Here is a 13578-nt window from a genome sequence, read left to right on the forward strand (position 1 = left end):
TGCCGAATACATTAAAAATCTTAAAGAAATTATATCCTTTTAACCTGGCACATATATTAATACATTTTCTTTTTCTTTCTTTCTTTTTTCGTTTATTTATTTATTTATTTATTTATTTATTTTTGTTTTTTTTTCAAAAGATATAAAACTTATACGACTAAGAAGATCATCGTTACTATGATCATGTATTTAGATCATTTTATATTGCGAAATTAAAATGATCATTATTGAATCTGATCGAACGTGCGTCAAAGGTAACGAATTTTCAGGCATTATTCCAATGAGAAAGCGTGAGAATCTCTCACGAGGGTACCGATCGTCTTCGTGAAAAAAGAAAAAAAGAAGAAAAAAAAAGAGAGAAAAAAGAAAAAAGAAAAATTCTTCATCGTTCCTCGCACCTGACATTTCACGAGTCGAAAGGCAACTGGAGTGAATCACGTCGATCGAAACGGTCTATATCTAAACCCTATAAACGGCTCGATACGCGTAACCCTCGTCCCTCTCATCCCCCGCTCGTATTGTCGCAATCCCATTGTGTATTTACGATAAAGTTCGGAGTATTCGGTCGCGACGCTTTTTCGAATGCTCGTGTTCTATGTCGAGTTTTTGTCGCAATAAAACGCGCCTATCTAATCAAGCTCGGACGAAATTGATGGCTTGGCATTATCGCCTTTATGGAATGCGCTATCATCTATCATCGAGTTCGTACGGGTAAACTTGCTTCAACTCGGAAAAAGGATTCTACCATTGTGTCTCGGATTTCCACCAAACATCATCTCCTTCTGTTTTTCCTATTCCTCTTCTCCACCCTTTTCGGTACATACTCGATCGACGTCTCCGAAGATCGATGGACCGAACGGATTACCATGCTTTTGTTTACCTGACAGCTTTGCCTCGTTCATAAGCGTAGATAGACGGATACTCTCAAAATTCGATTGATTCGACTCTTCAACGTTATCATCAAATGAAAACTCGTACCTATATGTGATATTTTTATACGTAGGAAATGTACGTTCGATAAGGGAAAAAAGAAAAAACAAAAACAAATTCCAGGAGGAGGGGGGAAATATCTTTCTGTCTCATACTCTACTCAGATCTCCTGTCAGTAATTGCTGAATAAAATGGAAATGGGAAGAAGGGAGAGAAAAGAAGAGTCTTTCTCAGAATGTCGCGTACCTACCTACTTGTACACAGCGAGAGTAGCGTACTTCGGAAATCGTTAATCAGCGGCGTAACGATTCGCCGCGTTAAAATTCGATGTGTATCGGACGAAAAGCAAAGGCCTCGGAATTTATTGGCGGAACCTGCATAGCGGCCAATCTGGCTGGCAACATGGCGCGTTGGCGAAAAAGATGGAGCGACGCTGTAGGGGTATGGGGTGGGTGGTGGGGAGTTAGTTTGGCAGGAGGCGGTGGTGGCGTGACGGGTGGGGAGTTTAGGTAGGGATAAAGGGTGAGGAGGGTTTAAGGGAGAGGAACGAAAAATTCTCTTTCTCTCTTGCTTACTTTCTTTCGTGACGGGGCCGGCCCCGCGGGGACTAATTTTTATTTTTCCTCTTTTTCCGCGCTGTATAAGTGCTCCGCGTCCAGCTATTTCTCATAAATTTGAATTAATTTACATGCATTTGAATTTAATGCATCGCCTGTACTTTATCAAAGCAATTAAGCTTTTAAGCGCGCATTTGCATTAATCCAATGTTTACAATTACGGGTCCGACCAAAACCTTTTCTTTCGGGTAGCTCGCAGCTTCCTCGCAAGAGATAGGTATCCTTCCTTCCTTCCTTCCTTCCTTCCTTCCTTCCTTTCTTCCTTCCTACTTTCCTTCCTTTTTTGGTACGAGATGCAACCTTGCGACGATATTATCCAATGAGAGAATTCGAGGCGTCACGAGATTGAACGGGGTTGGGCGGAACGACTGCTCGTTGCCGAAAACGCGTTGAGGGTTTCTTCTTACTCCGATTATTCCGCCTCTCGCGTTTTTGGATGAACATTCGAGTTGCAAAGAAATGAGAGGGAAGGTAGCGCGATTATGTGAATCGTTCTTGATCATCGTGCAAGAGATATCGATCGTTGCTCGTTAATTCGATCGATCGGAACGCGTACGTAAATTCTAAAATTCCAATTTTATTCTTTAACCCTCACCATTATCGAAGCAAACGGAGAAGCGTTTTCTCCATCGAGATTACGTCGTTGGTAATTAACCTACGCGCGTTTACGTGGTAGCGACGTTCTCGCTTATAGATAACAACCGCGCGTGTTTTACGAATCTCTCATCGGAGCACGTTTATTATCCAGAAGAAAGCTCCGAGAGCTAATTAATTCGAGACAGGGAAAAGGTCAGCTTGGAAATCGATGCCGCTACGAGAGAAGGTTATCGCCAATTAGTGAGCGTGGAAAAATCGTTTAGGGCAACGATGTAAGTTGGTTAACGCGTCGAGAGCTTGGAGTTACCATTGCAAATAAAGCTATTAAACGAGTAGCGAGTTGGTCGCTCGTTGTTGTCGGTGCTCGTCGCGCGTGCTATCGAACGATCGCGCGCGCGCGTGCGATTAATATTAATCGCTTTGTACCTACGTATCTACGTATCTTTCGTCAAAGGAATCCAACTACTAACCGAGCATACAACACTAAGCTCGACGTCGACATTTTCCCACTGATTTTATAATATTATACGTGATAACCGAGAGACAAATGAGATTACGAAGAGTTATGATTATATATGAACAAAAATTATTATCAAGTTGTTAATCTAAAATTATTATTTCACTGAACGTTCTATATCAAGAGAAAAAGAGAGAGGTGAGGGAAACTGAAAACGATCTTCTCCTTTCTCAAACTACATAATTCGTAAGCTCGATCGACGAGCATCTCTCAGAACATGGATTTTACGCAAATTGATGGGGTTGTAGAGACTAACATTGAAGGGCGATTCGAGAAGCGGTTCGAGGGCTCCTCGGAGCCTAGAATGATCCAGATTCCAGGACAGTCGTTTACGATAGGGGAAGGAACGGAAAAGGATTGGTCCTTCGCTCGGTTACGTAGTTACAGGTTGGTCAGGCTCGTGGTAAGACGAACGAGGCGGCGCGCTACGAGATCTTATCCGAGCGCAGCAGCGGCCACTGAATCATCCGCTTTGAATAGGGCTTCGCTTCACTCCCTATATTATACCTATAGGTATCAACCAACCTTATACCTACGTAAGTACATGTATATATGTGTACATATGATATGTATATATGATATATATATACATATGTGTGTGTGTGAATATGTATGTATACATAGTTACGAGCACCCTCTTCGTCTCTCTCTCTCTCTCTCTCTCTCTCTCTCTCTCTCTGCCTCTCTCTCTCTCCTTCACAGTCTCAGGAGGGAAAGTGCCCGTAGAGAATGACAGAGGACGGTTGTATAAATGCGTTATACAGGAGAAAGCACGGTTCGCAGTAAATTAGCACGCGCGACACCGTCGCACCGTTAGCGCATGGTGTGCGCGTAGCCACCTTGTGACTCGCAACTCTGTCCTACGGCGACGTACCTTCGAGCCCATGACTTATAAGCCGGTGATAATGTTCACTACCAGAGTCTTAATCAGCATATATCATAGCGACAAAGCGACATTGACCGCCCTCTCAGATTCTCCTTCGATCCCGATCTGAAACGTTCCTACAAGTATCTTACTTGTCAGTCAGAAAATTTGCTTCTATTGCTACTTTCTTTCATTTTCTATATCGTCTTGGGATATAATCGAGACATTTAACGCGTTAATTGCAATTGAATCGTATTAATTAATTTTATAAATAGGTTGCGTCTATATTGGATCATTATTTTCTTTTTTGGTTTATTTATTTTTTTTTTTTTTCATAAAATAAAAAATATTTGTCATATGAACTCTTCAACTCTCGGCCTCTAAGAAACTCATCAATTTTGTCAACCGAAAAGCCCAAAGGAAGATGCACCTTTGATTAGGCCGTAAGATCTTTTAATAAACATTTTTCTTGATAAAGAGAATAACAGGCTCATGCATTTTTCCAAGTCCCCATTATTTGCATACAACGTAGTTGCGATTCTCCGGGGTTCTCGTTATACGCATAGATTATAGATCATCTTGATACTATAAATCCTTTGGAAGATGCTCAAAGGTCATCCGCCTTTATGTATCATCTTTCACGCGAGATCGAGCTCGTGGCCAAAGGGAGATTTTTTCGAGGTAGGTAAGGAAGAAAGGCACCAAGAGATAAATCTACCTGGATCCACGCGAGATTACCTCGAAAAAAGTATACGTTCGAACAGAAAGAGGGATTAAAAAACTCTAAGGTCGATTGTCGTAGTTCGTTCATTTTTCACAAAGTGTTTTTTCGAGTAGTTATATCTACCATTGTCAAGCCAGAAGGGATGGAGCTCGTAAATGGTGAAATTGGAACGAGGTCGAACAGCATGAAACGATCACGAAGAACAAGAGAAACTGTCGAATTGAATACGGATTTTTTAATATGCCAGAAAAGTTGTAAAAACATTTTTGGCAGTGAGCTTGCATATCGCTAACGTATCGCATGCGAAATAGAAAAAGGGAGAAAAAGAGAAAAAGAAAAGAAAGAGAGAGAGAGAGAGAGGGAGAGAGAAAAGGAGAGAATCGCGGATAGAGTAACCACGGAACTAGTAGAGCTCCAACTTTCCTGATTTATACGAGTTCATTATTATTTTCGCACGCGGCGGAATAATCGCGCGGCAAGAAGGCAGAAGAGAAAACTACATAGCGGCGAGCGTGCGTTGAATAATGAAGCTGATTTTTTCTCTTTCTTTCTTTCTGCCTCTCTCTCTCTCTCTCTCTTTCTCTTCCTCTCTTTCTCTCTTTATCTCTATCTCTCTCTTTCTGTTTCCTTCCGCGTCTCCTCGCGACTCCTCATTTCACGGCGATTATTAATGGTGGTCGCGGGGGCGGTGGTAGCCGTGGGGCGGCGGCTCGAGATAGCTTTGCAAGCGATTTATGATCGGCATCGTTGCCTTCCGTTCTTTTTGACGAGAAATCGTTGAGAAAAGGAAACCACGTTGAGTCATAACAATTTAATGCCATTTCATCATTTATTAAGTAACATTATTCAAACTTTCCATGATAATGAAGATTAAATTTTTTCAACATACTCGAATGGATACTTGCCAATATAGATCAGAATTACGTATCTACATATATAATAGAATTTAATACACCTGCAAATCAGAATGTAGTTGAACGACCCGAACAACCTGAACTACGAATATTTCTCAAAGACCGATGAGTCAGAGCGAGAATTAAAGTCGACCTTTAAAAAAAAGAAATTCTAAAGAACGAAGTTGCTTGGGTCTTCGAAGATAGAAGTCAGTCCCGTTCTCAGGTACCTACCTACGGGCCGAGTCTGAGCTGGCGAATAAATTTTGTTGGACGAGAGGCTTGAACGCACGTTTATCTATTTTCGCGCGACGTATCGTGAACAGTAGCGTGGTTAGCATACCGCCATAATGATACCTCGTCGTCGTCGTCGTCGTCTCTCTTTCTCTCTTTCTTTCTCTCGCTCAGTCTTTCTATCTCTGTCTTTTCTCGGAGATCATTGGGCGTAGCACTTCAGCGCCATTACTTCGCGCCATTACCAAAACGAAGCCGAGGGCATCAGCATAATACGTATCTCACGATACTTGGTACAATTCAACGAACGTCGTTTCTCGTACGAGGAAGAGGAAGAAGAGGAGAAGAGGAGGAGACGCGAAAAGTCGAAATCGTGGGCTCCTCGATAATCATAGTCGCTCGTTGAAGGGTATATAAGCGCGATGTTCGGGCCCATCGCGTTCATCTTCGTCGGAACCGGCTCTCCCCGCCTCTATGGATTGGGCCCGTTTGACTCTTGCGAGATTGTGAACGCGCGCGCGCCACCGGAGGCCAAGAGAACCAAACGTGGGCCCCCACGGTGTGTGCACGGACGAATCTCCGAGCGAGGGGACCCCGCGGAGGGGTCCGGTTCTCTCCCTCCATTCCCCACTACATCACTTCTCTACACTCCACTCCACTCCACTCCACTCAACTTGACTCAACCCCTCGCTTTCTTTCTTTCATTCTCTCTCTCTCTCTCTCTCTTTCTCTCTCTCTCGAAACCGAAGCCTTGCTTGCCCCCGTGCTGCGAGAGAACGCGCAAGAAGGCCACACTAATCCGGTATATCCTACTACCCGCTCGCAAATTATCGAATCATCTAGCTACAAGTTAAGTCATTACGCCAGAACGCACCGGCCTCCGGGTATACTAGCTTATTATATATTTTTGCCTGTCGGAAGCTGACTCGATATCGTGTCTAACTTCGGCTCGCTGCCCCTCCCCATTTTTATCCTTTCTCTCCACGCAAAGTGTAATGCCCTCGTAAATCAATGTTTTGACGAAATAAAAGTTCGATATATATCTATTGGGTAAACTTTAGCATTAGAATGAATCTCTATCGATGGGTATTAGGTATGTTAAAGTTTCGTCATACGTTTGATATTCAAAGACCTATCTATTGTTATTTCTCGAAACGATAATACGAAATAAACTCGAGTTCATATGAAAATAAACGATTCGATTTCGTAGAAAAGGGCATCGGGAATGCAATCTTGTCCTCTTCGAAAGAGGAGGACAAGAAGGACCATGCGGAATTATCGGCGACGAATGGCTCGCATTTAAAATTAGGAGGGCCAACCAACAGAGTAGGTAGGAGAGTTTGGCTTATCCGGAGGACAGGTGACGTCGATGCAGGCTCGCATATGAGCACGAAGGAGCTTACGGAGGTGCAACAAAAACTTAGCGACGCGTCCTGCATTAACCTCAAGTCCGCATGGCTCCGCACAACTCCGCATGGCTCTACTCGACCCGATCTCGGCCCTTTGTGCCCGAGCAGGAACGCGTGCGTGTGCTATCTTCGTGGTCTCTTCTTCTTCTTCTTCTTCTTCTTCTTCTTCTTCTTCTCCTTCTTCTTCTTCTTCTTCTTCGGGATCCGTGCCATAGAGTTGGAAATAAGGCGGCAATAAAGCATATGTAAAATATATTCTGGAATTCCTTTTAGGACGCAGATATATGTGTGGTTGGTGGGTCGGTTGCCCGTTGGTAACCGTGTCCCTCCCCATACCCTCACTTCTCTTCTCTACTTTTCTTCTTTACTTCTTCTTCTTCTTCTTCTTCGTCGTCGTCGTCGTCGTCGTCGTCGTCGTCTTCGTCTTCGTCTTTTCTTCTAAGATCAAGAGAGAAGGAAAACGCGCGACCACGTACAAAACGTATGCTCGAGCTTATACTCGCAAAGTGATCTAAGTAAAAACAAATGATTTTTATTTCGTTAAAACCTTTTCACGAGATTACCCACCTGTATCAAAATTCGCCTTTATCGTATATATATATAATTTATATTTCATTCTGTTTTTTGTTCTTTTTTCTTTTTTCTTTTTCCTTTTTTCTTTTTTCTTTTTCCATTTAGGAATAAAATTATTATATTATGAACTTCTTTATTTTCCTTCATCAAATGCATATTTTATAATTGTTATTTTATAAATGATATTTATGAATGATAGAAAGATGAAGATTTTAAGAAGATAAAGTTTAACGGTGACGTTGACTAAGTCGAAATTGATATAGTAGAAGGTAGATCGAAAGCACGGTGGTACGAAAATTTTTAGTCAAGAGGAACACGGCGTACGCTCGGGAGGTGAGAAAAATGGAGGAAGGAAGAGAAAGAAACACGAAGCCGCGAGGTGTCGCCTTACAACCGGCTCGGTTCGCTTACCTACGAAAGCCTCTTTTGCATGCCATCTTCTCCACCATCTTGTCTTCAGTTGCTTCTTTTGCTCGCCGCTTCTACCGAGCGTCGTCCTCCTACCTCCTCCTCCTCATCCTCCTCCTCCTCCTCTTCTTCTTCTTCTTCTTCTTCTTCTCTTCCTTCTCCTCTTCTTTCTACATAATTTTTTTTATTTTCTTCTTCTTCTTCTTCTTCTTCTACTTCTTCTTCTCCTCCTTCTCTGTTTCTTTACCGATGCACCGTTGCGTTCGGTCTTTGCATAATTATTACAGTTACCACGGGTAGCAGCTGGATCGTTGTAGAGTAGATAGCCCAGACTGCTTGTTTGCTTCTACTCGTCGTCGTTGTTGTTGTTGTTGTTGCTGCTGGTGGTGCTGCTGGTGCTGCTGGTGCTGCTGTTGTTGTTGCCATTGCCGTTGCCGTTGCCGTTGCCGTTGCCGTTCGTTGGCAACGATGCAAAGAAAAGGAAGAAAAACCGCGGGTGAGCTTTGCATGTACGCGTTAATTAAATTTCTCAACGGACATCGGCGATACTCTGTCCTCGACGATCCTCGATATGGCCCTCTCTACGTAGAGAATCGATAGTCTTCGAGAGACGATTTAGTTGCCGAGAAATTCTTTACGTTACGCTCCCTCTTCTCCGTCTTCCACTTCTTCTTCTCTCTTTTTTTTTTTTTTTTTTTATTTGGGTGTCTTTATTTTCTTTTTTCTTTTATACATATACACATATGTATATATATATATATATATATATATATATATATATATATCCTCGCTCGCAGGCAAATTTTGGTGAACTCAGCGTACGCATCGAACTCGGCGTACAGTTTAAATCCTCACGAGATACCTACGTTGTATGAATATTTTATATCGTGACACGTCCCATGCGTTTACTTTACGATATATGTAAATATATATATATATATATATATATATATATATATATATATATATATACGTATGTATGTACATGTAGGTATACGTGTAACTGAAAGCATCGAATCGCGAAAATAATTAAAATTGTTTATCGACGAATTAAGTTATCTCATTAGAGATGTAAAACTTTGATAATACAAAAAGGTGTTTGATAATCGATCGAGAAAATGTTTACAATATATATATATATATATTATTATTATTATTATTTTCTAACTAATCATGACTTATTCTTGGATCAATTAAATTCTTATCTAAATCGGTTTTCCTTATTAGGCAATCCTTATTCGTATGTACACGCGTCGTGACTCGTTCTCTTAACGATCCTGCGTAACGTCCGTCGAAAGGTTCCGTACTGTGTAGCTTATTATGCGAATAAGCTAGTTCTTTCCATATAGGAGAACAAGCGAACTCGAGTTGACTACAGATACGAGAACGACGCTTGAAATATGCTCGACCTTCGTACGATTTCGTCAACGTCTTTTTCGTTCGATCAAGACTCCGATTATTCTGACTCCGTTTAGTTATACTTTTAATCATAATCTCAAATATTCATCTTGAAGAAAACGTTGATATTTTGACGTTGATATATTTCAATCTTATTTCATTACGTAATGACGAAAATTTATGAAAAAAACAAAAAAAAAAACATAAAGAAAAAGAAAAAGAAATAAAAATAAAATTTACAAAATGAAGGATAACTTTCGGAAAGTGTGTATCTTCTAGGAGAAAGAAAGAAATAAATAAAGAAAGAAGGAAAGAAGCGACGAGCAATTATTAACTTTCGAGTAACTAAACGATTTAAATCGAATTTACGATTGCACTCCATACAGTCGTCGCAGTGCCGAAAACTTTACGATCACTTTTTACGACTAAAATTTAGGAAGCAACACGTAAGGCAATGCGAATCCCGAGGATTTAACGGATTAAGCAGGATCAAACGTACGACCGTAAGTTATTTTTGCATCAAAGTACGAGTATTTATGGACTCGCCAACGTCTCGGAGCTTTCACATTTTTTTCGTCACAAGCTTTCTCGATGAACAATTTTTCATTAAATTATTATAGTTTAGTACTGGTAGCACTTAACAATCATCCTTTAAAATCTTATGCAGTTGCTCCCATATTTCCTTTTGAATTTGAAATCATTTTTATAAGCACTTATATAAATATTTTTTGTTTTCTTTTTGCTCTTTCTTTTTTTTTTTTTTTTATAAAATCAACTACAACGAATAGTCTCATAAATTTTTTTGAAAGATAAAAGAAATTACGTGAACTCCTTTGATTTTCGAAGAAGAAATCTGGCAGACGAAATGTTATTTCTTTTTTATTTATTATTATTATTTTTTTTTTGTCATTCTCGAAAGGCGATTTTCACGCGTGGGAGTTGCGATCGCCACCTTGCCCGTGGCAGCAGCCGATCGTGTGCCGAGGCGTTTATTCAAAAGTGCCTGCACGTAAAGCCGATATCTTATTCTCGAACGCTCCATTCGTTCTTCTTATGGCCACGCTATATCCTACCGGCTGTGGACGACATTCTTGTCCGCGTCGCGTAACTCCTTCGTCGTTTTAGGGCTGCGATCGGTCGATCGTTCGCTCGAACGTCTTCTGGCGATATCCTTGGACAGCTTGAAGCTAGTGATCTTTATCTTTATCGATCGTCTTTATTCTACAAAATAAGTTGATTGGAAGATGTATTAAGTAGATACTGTCAAAGTTTAATATATTTGTAAATAATATAGAGAGTACTCGTTTATAAGAAAGACAGAATAAAATATATATATATATATATATATATATATATATATATATATTAAAAAAAAAAAGAAAGAAAAAAAGAAAATGATTTTCGAATTTCATGATGTTGAACAAAAAACAAAGAGAAATCATGCCTACCGTCGTTCGAATTTATATCCTTTGTCAGAGAAATAAATTTCATCGAAAAAAACAATATAGAAAATCGTGCAATTCTCATCGACGTGTCCCTCTGATGAACTTTCTCAGGATTTTCTCAGTACTATTCCAATTTTCTACTCGAACGGTATGGGTAAGCAATTCTGATTCAAACGGAATAGATTGATATCGTCTTCGATTCCTTTCTCGCTATACTTTGGAAACGAAAGATCGCCGTAGATAAAAGAAGAAGAAGAAAAAAAAAAGAAACACAACTTTACTTTCGAATTCCCTTTCGAATATAAAATTCAATCGAGTGAAATTTCGGCTATAAATGGGCGAACGGATAAGTTGCTTCTTTAAATTGATTTACCTATTAACGTAAATACGGATACAATCGTTGGTATTCAAGGTTATATAGAGTAGTGGTTACATTAATTGAACGTTTTTAACGATAATTGACCATTTAAAGGTTCGTTAAACGGGTCCTGAAATTATTCGTAACATTAATCTCATTAATTTCTTAAAAAGACGACGTAAAAAACAACTTTACAACTTTACAATAAGATGAAGCTTTTGATTCGAGACAAGCATTAGGTAGCATTTAAAACGAAATGCAACGTAGACTTAAAGCGTTCTATTTATCGAGTCAGTCGAAAGCGGAGACCGAGACGTCTTTTAAACGCGGCGAATCCCATAAGACTATCGATTCTCGCGAAAGGGGACGCTTACCTACCCCTTCCGCGGCCAACTCCTAATTTATTCACGTCGTAAAGGTGTACCCTTTATTTACGATTTTCCATAGCTTATTTTTCCTCGCGCACGTATATCCACGTGGAGTACACGAGAGTAAAGCAAACAAGAGAAAGAGAGAGAGAGAGATAGAGATAAAGAGAGAGAGAGAGAGAGAGAGAGAGAGTTTCTCGTCTCTCTTCGTTAGTCTCCTCCTGTACATAACTTATTAATTACGGTTGACTAATGCGCTCCAGCTGTGCCATGCGGCGGCGTCTTACGATTCGCCCTTCTCTCTCTCTCTCTCTCTCTCTCTCTCTCTCTCTCTCTCTCTCTTCTTTAGCAGCGAGTCACTAACTTTCTCTTGGAGCTTTCTCGGCTACGGCAGCAGCCCCTAAGAGAGGAAAGAGAGCACCAAGAGTAGGAGGAGACGACTCTTCTGAAGAAAAGAGAAAATCTAAAGAGTAAGTGAGAAAGAGAAAGAGAAAGAGAAAGCGAGTGAGAGAGGTAGAGATCGAGAGAGAGAAAGAGAAAGAGAGAGAGAGAGAGAGAGAGAGAGAAGGGAGGTAACAGAGAAGAGACGAGAAATGGCGAGGGAAGCCGAGGGAAGGCGGGAGATGGCGGGCAGTAACTCACGCCCCCGAGAGGATTACCTACCTTGGTGAAGCTGGAAGAGGGTATACCCCACGTTGAGCTACGATCTTGCTGCGTAGCTACGCGTTTCTCATACCGAGTGTCTCCGGGACTCTCTAGCGAGTACGGGCTTCGTTCTCTTCGTTGCGGGCACCGCGAGAACGCGGACTACGAGCTTGTATGAGCTTTGCTTGAGCGACCTTTTCTAACACGTTCAAAGTAAAGGGGAGAGAAAGGACGTGTCGCACGCTAGGAGCCACCGGAAATTCGAAACTTATGACACGTGAAAAGGGAGCCACCCGTAGGCCACTCTTGTTTCTCGATGACGGAAGTAAGCGTTCTAATTACGAAAATGAAACGATTTACTTTTAGATCGACTCGTGCGATTTTTTTTACTGCCACGTGTTACACCATATTCGTACCTTTTACATATAAATCTCTTAAATGATTTTATGATTTTTTTTTCTTGTTTTTTTTTTTTTTTTGTTATCTAATATTATTACTTGAAAATAACTCGATGAACGTATCGATGTAGAAATAAATAATATTAATGATAGTAAGAAGAAAATGGGAAAAATTTGTAATACGAATAACGAAAGTTTGTAAAGCAAATTTAAATAAATTTGAACTGAAGTTTCTTCCACCCACAGTCAAACAGGATAAATTAAATTACATAGATTATATACCGAGGATCGAGTTAGGATATATCTTTCACAAGAAATGAGAAAAGGAATGATCCATGATTCGGTTTTATCGACAAAAAGTTGCACGAGGGAGCGGTTTAGAACGTAAGCCTAAGGGAACATCTTAGTAGTAGGTATACAGAAAATCGGTACGTTCTTCTTCTTCGTGCTACAGAGCAATTCACTTACTTTGATTTGATTGGTCTTCGCGTATGATACCAGCTTTCGTCTATGCAAGTTCCAAAGAGGAAGCTAGAAGGGAGGCCAAAAGGAGAGCACTGGGAACTCTAAGAGGGAGCTTCGGAATCGTGTTTTGCGAACCGCGAACAGAGTTATACCGCTAAATCCCCACCAGCAATCAACGTATTGGCTGTTCTTATTAGAGTTGGCAACAGCCAAACTCTTCCCATACTCCTCAAAACCCCACCCTCGCGTTTCCATTTATGCTCGAATACTCCACGAAACTCCCTTCCGTTCGCTAAGAAATCCCTTTCAACTTCCTAGATGATTTCCAGCGAACTGAAAAAAATTTCTGATTACTCGGCGAAATATCAGGATATACTTGGGGTACATCTTTTACTTTCTTTTTAAACTTTTGTTCTCCCCCATTGGCCATCCATCGTTTCTTCCTTGTATTACATTCTCGAAGAAATCATAAAAATATCCAAATATTTTTAATAAAATTTTTATTAATTTAACAAATCCCTTTTTCATAAATTTAAAGTAAAAATATTTTCTATTAAAACGTGAGTTTTGCGGGCATGTAATTTTATTGAAAAATTTTCTTTCAAGTTGTAACTAATGCACATGACCATTTCGAGCATATGTTCGTTCGTTCGTACGTTCGAAAAGATGAAGGAAGGAGAAAAAAAAAATAAAAAAAAGAAAAGAAAAAAAGAACTAAAGATCCATATTCCTCG

The 13578-nt window shown here is 40.4% G+C and overlaps 1 protein-coding gene across 4 annotated transcripts in view; it reads left to right on the forward strand.

Moving 5' to 3' along the window:
* The window catches only part of LOC124425101 (homeotic protein ultrabithorax-like), a 487023-nt gene that overhangs the window by 413438 nt on the left and 60007 nt on the right, over positions 1-13578 (forward strand). The window lies entirely within an intron of this gene.

The sequence above is a fragment of the Vespa crabro genome, chromosome 6, assembly GCF_910589235.1.
Source record: "Vespa crabro chromosome 6, iyVesCrab1.2, whole genome shotgun sequence".
In the NCBI taxonomy this organism is placed as follows: Eukaryota; Metazoa; Arthropoda; class Insecta; order Hymenoptera; family Vespidae; genus Vespa; species Vespa crabro.